Raw genomic sequence first — 7,373 nt, 5'->3', positions numbered from 1 at the left:
AAAAAAAAAAAAAAAAAAGGACCACACGTGACACAAAAAGAAAAATCTCAAGTTTCTCAGCTCTCTTCTCTCTGGGAACTACAAATATTTGCAGTGTTTTATCCAATATTCCTCCATATTTGCCCAACGTCTAAAGATGGATGAAAGGGTCACGTGCACCTCGGATATAAAGATTTCATGAGGTTTTTGCCTTTCCTCTGCATTGATGACCTCCGTCCCCACAGCACAGTGGCACAGCCCGCGTTACACCGGCACAGCAGCACCGCACAGCCGGGTTTACCCGCAGGCAGGGTGCAATCCATCACAAGACCCAAAGCAGCCCTTCCAAACCACTCTCTCTCAGCTCCGTTTCCTCAAGAAGCTCCCGACTGATGCCGGCAGTTGGACGGCCGGGCTCTGGCTCTCTTCCCACAGCCTGTTTTCAATCATGTGTTAAAAGGGCAAGCAGCACAGAAACAAATCTGCACTAAAGGTCGGGGAGCTTCCCCACCCCACGCAGCGGAAGGAAGGCCCTGCTGGCTGCTGGGCAGAGCTCGGCACAGGGCAGCCATCCTGCGGCTCTGGGCACCTTGCTGTGCCCACCCAGGGCTGCAACCTGCTTCGTGCAGCCAAAGAGTCAGCAGAGCATGGCTTGGGTGGGAAAGGACCCCACAGCCCATCTGGTTCCATGCCGTGGGCTGGCTGCCCCCCCCCAGATCAGACTGCCCAGGGTCCATCCACGAGCATCCTCCCACAGCGCTGGGCAGCAGTGCCACAGCTTCATCTCCTGCATGGGGCAGGCAGGGCCAGTGCCAGCTGGGAGCCACGTGTCACCCCCCCACAGCACTGCCCTACTGCCACACGTGCTGTGTCCCACCCTCCTACTGCTCCCTGGGCACGCCAGAGTCTCTCAGACTGCCCAAGAGCATCACAGCCAGCCCCAGGAGACAACATTCCAAGCCAGCTCAGGTGCACGGCCACAGCAGCTCCTCCAGCACCTCCGCTCCTGCTGCATGATCTCCCCATGCTCTCCCCACCACATGGGCAGCCCCAGCTCAGTAGCACCAACTAACCAAGCTCGCTGCCTCTGTCCCTGCTGATTCCTCCACCAAAACCTGTCTGAGAGAGCTACGAGCTCGCCCTCCGTGCTTGGAATTAGTTCTTCCCACACTGCTCTGGGCAACCCAACTGAGAGAGAAACACAGAAAAGACCTCAAGCCAAATCAAACAGCCCCAGCAAACACAACAGCACAGGGCTCGTGTTCAGAGTCAGGAGTTGCAGAGCGCACCGGGACATGCTGGGCTGCAGGAAGAATGGTTTCCTGCCCACGCTGGAGATGCTACAGCATCTCCAGGAGCAGCAAACCCAAGCAGGGCCCAGGCTGGGATGGGAAGTGCCTGAGCTGGCTCCATCAGCCGAGCCCCAGGCAGCAGTAAGGAGCAGTGGGAGCAGCGCAGCTCAGGCACGGGGTGCAGCAGCAGCAGGGACACCGGCACAGATCTGAGACTGCAGAGCAGAAGGGTGCCCAGCAGCACACACCCACAGCACAGAGACAAGACAAGCTGCAGTGCAGGCAGCATTCAGTGTGCTTTCATCACATCGTGTATTTCTGCCCAGCTCATTTTGCTGCAAAGGGAGAAGGATCAGAAAGGTACACTTTGAGCTGCAGGAAGAGGAGCTATTGAAAAAGAATAGATCAAAGGTCTGTCATTTGAAATTAATTAACTCAAACCTAAACTATTAACGTAAATTAAAAATTCAAGCCACATGTGCAGCTTCGTTCATTTCCAAGTCATTTTCAAGAGCCTGCAGCGCTGCAAGATAAGTTAATCACACATTCCATTAATTTGAGGCATGCACAAAGGTTAACCTCCACTTAATTAGAACTAATTTTAATTCTGCAGGAACAGGGCAGGCACACCTTGTAAGAAATCCCCTTGATGTTACACCTTAGTGAGGGGAGCTCCTGCTCCCTGCTGCTCTCACCTGGCAAACTGGCCTCACCAGAACCCAGGACCCGAGTGGCAGCCTGGGAAGGCTCCTGCAGCTGTGCCTCAGGCCAGGCTGAGCCCCCCCGCACCCCTTCCCACCTGCAGCTCTGCACCCCAGCCTGGCTTCATTCATGCTTCTGTTTGAGCCATGCACAGAAACACTGCGGACAGAGGCCTCCAGCCTGATTAACCCAAATTGATGCAAAGCAGAATTCAAAGGGAATTAAAGACATCCACGCTGGAATCTTTTAAAAATGTGCCTAACCCAGTTTAAAATCCCAAATCCCCAACTTGGCTGGGGTCCCCTGCGAGCGGAAGGCTTTGCTGCAGCTTGGGGTGGGCTGCACACCCACTGCCACCCTCTGCAGCCCCTGGATCCCAACGCCAGGAACACATCAGTGGGAACACCTACCCCTGCCCCCGGTGCCCGACAGCCAGCTCAGCCTGCTCTGCGGGGTGCAGGCAAGATGCTGCTCACAGCCAGGGATGGGGACGGGGCCGTCCTTGGGGGCAGAGAGAGCCCTCTGCAGGGACCGCAGCACTGAGCACTGACCACCCTGCATGCTGCCAGCCTGGGGACAGCGGCAGCGACCTACGCACAAAGGACAGAACTGCGTGTTTACCTTCTCACTGCCTTCACTCCGACCCCCCGGCCCCATCCCGCCAGCACCAAGCCAAACAAATCAGTGACTTCATCGCTGCTTCCTTCACCTAACTCGCTCTGGGAGACCCCGCTGCTGCTTTCCAGCACTCAGCATCCTCCGCACGCAGCTGCACAGCCCCCGCTTCCTTCCTCCCCGCAGAGCTCGTGCCCAGCGCCATTTGACCTCAGCCTCTCCTCCTCCTCTCCCTCCCGTGCTGCCCCGTGGCCGGCCCTGGGGACGAGCAAAGGCAGCAAGCAGCAGCCTGCACCCCCCAGACCAGTAAGGCATGTGGGGATGGTGCCGTTTGGGAGGAAATGCTGCTCTAGGAGATGAATAACCGGCGTGCCAGGAGGAGCCGCTGACCCCAGGCGATGTCACACACAGCCACCTTTTGCTTCGCTCCAACCAGAGCAGCAGGCGCCCTCCAAAGAGCAGCAGCGTCCTTCCAAACACATTGGGATAAAAAGCACGCCATCGCTTCAAAGTGACAGTAGCACAGAAGCAGGGTTGGCATTTCCTGAAATAAAAAATAAAAAAAAGCTTTCATTTCATCCTGCCTCCCTAAACACCTCCTTCCCTGGGCCCTAAACAAAGCTGCACGCAGCGCCTGGCAGCACCACACCTGGAGACGCTGCACCCCTGCCCAGAGCAGGAGCTGCCTTCTTGCTGCCTGCACGCACACATGAAGCAGCTCTGAAGGCTTAACCTGGAACCAGGAGCTCCAGGACAAGCAGTCCCATTGCCAATCCCCCCAGCATTAGGACCCCACGTGTGCACAACCTGCAGGACCCGAGGACAGCAGGGCTCATGGCACGGAGCAGGCAGCGCTCAGCAGGGCTGTGCATGCACTTGTGCTGCTCTCAGAGCAGAAGGGAATTGTTTAAACCACACAGCCCGCAGCACCACGCATAGTGTTTGCTGCTCTCTTTTTTATTAGTATTAAACTTGGAGGTTTTACGAGCTTTTGCTGCTCCGTTTTCCTCCTTAATTGGCGCCACTGTTTTTAACCCTGCTGCCGGAGCTGCATTGCCATGGTTACCCACACAAGCCTCAGCGAGCGGGAGGTATTTTTAGAATTGCCAAAATGCACATCTCCAACGAGCGGGGCTGTGCCGCACACAGCTCTCCTCGTTCCATCACACCAGCATTAAAATGAGGGAAATTCAAAAGTCAGCTCAGGAGGGGCCCCCAGCACAGCTCCATGCGCCCACTGGGAGCCGCCCACTGCAGACCTTCTGGCCAGGAAGGAGCAGCTGAGACCTCCCAGCCCCCCAGAAACATCACCTTACTACGTGAGCAAGAGCCGCCCTGCAGTCATGGGGCACCTCACCGAAAGCACCCACACATGGGTTCAACTCTGCTTCAGGTTTACATCATAGATGCAACGTCACTAAGGCCTGCATGCTGCAGCGATGCATTGGTTCCTGCGCCAAGCCAAAAAGGCGCCCATGAGCAATCATTGCCCTGCCAGCTCCTCCTCAGCTTGCAACCGCCCCTCCACCATCACCCTCCATCTCTCACAGCAGCAACTGCAAGCTCTACAACCAAGAGCAGATACAACATCCCCACCCCCCCACCCCAAAGCAAAGGGAAAATACACCTAAGCTGGCAGCTGGCTCTGGGCGCATCGCACACCTGGAAGGAAGGATGCCCTCCCGCAGAGCTGCAGCGATGCTCACGCTGCCCCAGCTCTTTCCTAAGGACGCAAGTAATTATGGAGCACTCTAGCTACTAAACCTGATTAGAGCAAAAACAAACTAATTTGGTTGCAGGGTAATGATCTGACCTTGTTAATGACGTGTTTAGCTTGCTGACAACGTTTTGCTCTTACACAGTGATGCCTTTCTCTAGATCCCAAGCTGCTTTATAAAGAAGCCTAGCACATTCCCACAAACCTTTTTGCTCAGGAGGGAACCCATGTGGGCACCCTCAGCGCTGCTCCCTGGGAATCACAGAGCACAGCACAGAGCTGGGAAGCCCCTCCTGGCCCAGCCAGAGCAGCAGCCGCAGCGCTGGCACTCAGAGCACCCAGACCAGTACTGCCCGTTCCCTCCTCCCTCTCCACAAATCCAAGCACCACCTGTTCTTCAATGAAGAGAACAACTTTGGACATCCAGACTCACAGTAAAACCCCACGGCAGTTATACAGACTTTGCCATTCAGGGCCCTGTGATGTTTCACAACCCCATGAAACACCCCATGGAGCCACCAACCCAGAGCTCTCAGACACCTCTCCTCTTCTCATGGCCATCGGTCACAAAGCCACAGCTGTCCTCAGATCAGTCCCTCTCACCCTGCACCCTGCCCCCACCACTCACTAGCACTCCCAGCACTCGCTGGTTGCTAATGACAAAGGTCTTACCACCGTGCCCTGGGAGCAATGCTTTTCCCCATCTCACAGGCTCAACTTACCACCCTAAAAAAGCACTTACGGAAGATCTTAATCCAATTTCCCTAACCGTACTGAGCTGAAGGGATGTTTCTTGCAGCAAGAAATAGGAGAGAAGAGCATCCAAGGCAGCTGAGCCCAGCCAGAGGACTTCCCATTTTCACGACGCTCCGAAATACAGCAAAGAGAGCTCACAAGGGGAAGCAGCAGAACAAACATCTCAGAGGGATTCATGGACTCTGACCCATATTTGCACACTGCAGAGAACGAGATGAGGACAGAGAGCTGCCGTACACTTACCTGCACACGGGAGGCTCTCTCAGCACAGGTACCAGGTGGTGCTGCTGGCACTGGGTGCACTCTGCAAATAAGAGAGCAGGGTTTTATACCACATACATCCATCACACACGTGCCCCAGATCAGATCCCAGCACAGCAGCAATCTGCAGGCTCACAGGGTGTTAATCTGGGTGCTCTGAAGCATGTTAGCTGCAGGCAAAAAAAGGCCCTGGGAGGAGAGCAAGATTTGGGGAGAGGGTTTACAAACATCAAATGCCCAGAACAGGGATAGCACGGACACTGAAGTCCCAGGTAGCGAAAGGAAGAGATGACAGCTTGGCAGAAGCTCAAGCAATGCACACAGAGCAACACCATGCCTGCCAGCACACTGCTTTGCACAGCAGGACCCAGCAGCTGGCAGGATGGTGCCACAGGAGCCCAGCAGGACCAGGGAAACATTTCAGGCTGTGCACAAGTTTCACCCCACCTCAGGACCAAGCAGTCCTCAGCTCTCTGCATTTCATTGGTCCCCTCAGGCTACTGCTCCTTCCACAGGGAAACCCTCCTCCAAGCCTGGAAGCCTCTGTGCTTTGCTGGCTCTCCATAAGCTCCCCAGGCCCCAAACCCACCCACGGGTGCTGCAGAGCTCTCCCAGCTCTCCTTCTCATCTCTACAGCCCCACACACAGATACTCTGAAGTGGAGGAACACAACCTGGGACCCACAGCTCATCTCACACCACAAGTTCTGCCACACATCCAAAAACAACACTGCACCAATCTCTCTTCCCCAACTCACGGCCCTTCTGCTTATCTCTGGGCATCCCCAAAAGCAGCACTCTGGCTCTCATGAGGCACTGCTGTGTCCACGCACTGGTGCAGCACCTCAAGCACTGAACACAGGTCTGGGTGCCTTCCAGCACTTGAAGGGAGCATACAAACAGGAGGGGAAATGACTGTGTGCATAGGTTGATAGTATTAGGACAAGGGGAATGGTTTTAAACTGAGACAGGGGAGGTTTAGGTTGGATATTAGGAGGAAGTTTTTCACCCAGAGGGTGGTGAGGCACTGGAACAGGTTGCCCAAGGAGGCTGTGGATGACCCATCCCTGCAGGCATTCAAGGCCAGGCTGGATGTGGCTCTGGGCAGCCTGGGCTGCTGGTTGGTGACCTGCACACAGCAGGGGGTTGGGAATGGATGAGCATTGTGCTCCTTTGCAACCCAGGCCATTCTGTGATTCTGTGATACCAGGACATACAGCTATCAGAGAGCATCCAGAGGAGGGCTGAGGAGGTGGGGAAGGGTCTGGGTTCCCCCATGCACTGCACAGAGCACACTGCCAGCCCCAGCTCTGCTCCCAGCAGCCCCCATTGTGAGCACTGCTGCCAAGCAGAGGGCTGGAAACAAGAACTACAGAACTACAGCAGCTGAGCACTGTGCAAATGGCAACGGGTTGCCCTCTTAGAAAATTAAATCCTCTGAGCTAACGAGAAGAGTGTTTGCTCTCAAGCTGGAGGTAAAGGGCTGATAATTAAAAGACCCACTGGCATAACGGCTGCCACATTTTTCTGACTCTTAATTTAATTATCCCCATTTCGTTATCCCGTAGGAACACACAAAACGTTGCCCTATGAGTTCTGGAAGCCAGAAGCAAAACTTGCTCCCCGCTGACATCACTGCAAGCGAGATGCACACGACCTCTCTGTGCTGTGCAATGCTCCCCCCATCCTCCCCAAAGAAGCCGTGCTGCAGGAGACAGCCCAGGAGACACAGAATGCAGCACTTTCCTTGCACTTTCTCAGGTTCCACCTGAGATGGTCACATCTCTGGTGCTGTGGGGGACAACTGCAGGTGCCCTCACTCTGGGAAGCAACTGAATGGATTCTGCTAGTAACAAAATACATCTGGATCATCACTTTGCAGAGGGGGAGGAGGAGGGATGTAAGCAAATTTGTGCAACTATTAGGGGACAGATGCCCTTGTAATTTTAAATGAGACATGCAACTTAAACTATATATACATACACATATATATGTACACATACACAACATCAGAAGTAGTTTGGGTTGATACGGAAAGTTGCAACAAAGGCT

At 54.8% G+C, this 7,373-nt stretch overlaps 1 protein-coding gene across 1 annotated transcript in view; it reads right to left on the bottom strand.

Annotated features, from left to right (window-relative positions):
* The window catches only part of LOC100550253 (ankyrin repeat and fibronectin type-III domain-containing protein 1-like), a 135,790-nt gene that overhangs the window by 119,172 nt on the left and 9,245 nt on the right, over nt 1-7,373 (bottom strand). The window contains exon 2 of the mRNA XM_019620578.2: nt 5,305-5,365. The gene's annotated coding sequence lies outside the window, so the exon portion shown is untranslated. The remainder of the gene's footprint in view (nt 1-5,304; nt 5,366-7,373) is intronic.

This window comes from Meleagris gallopavo, chromosome 16, assembly GCF_000146605.3.
Source record: "Meleagris gallopavo isolate NT-WF06-2002-E0010 breed Aviagen turkey brand Nicholas breeding stock chromosome 16, Turkey_5.1, whole genome shotgun sequence".
Lineage (NCBI taxonomy): Eukaryota > Metazoa > Chordata > Aves > Galliformes > Phasianidae > Meleagris > Meleagris gallopavo.
The sequence above is the reverse complement of the archived record's forward strand: the minus strand, read 5'-3'. Positions and strand labels throughout refer to the sequence as shown.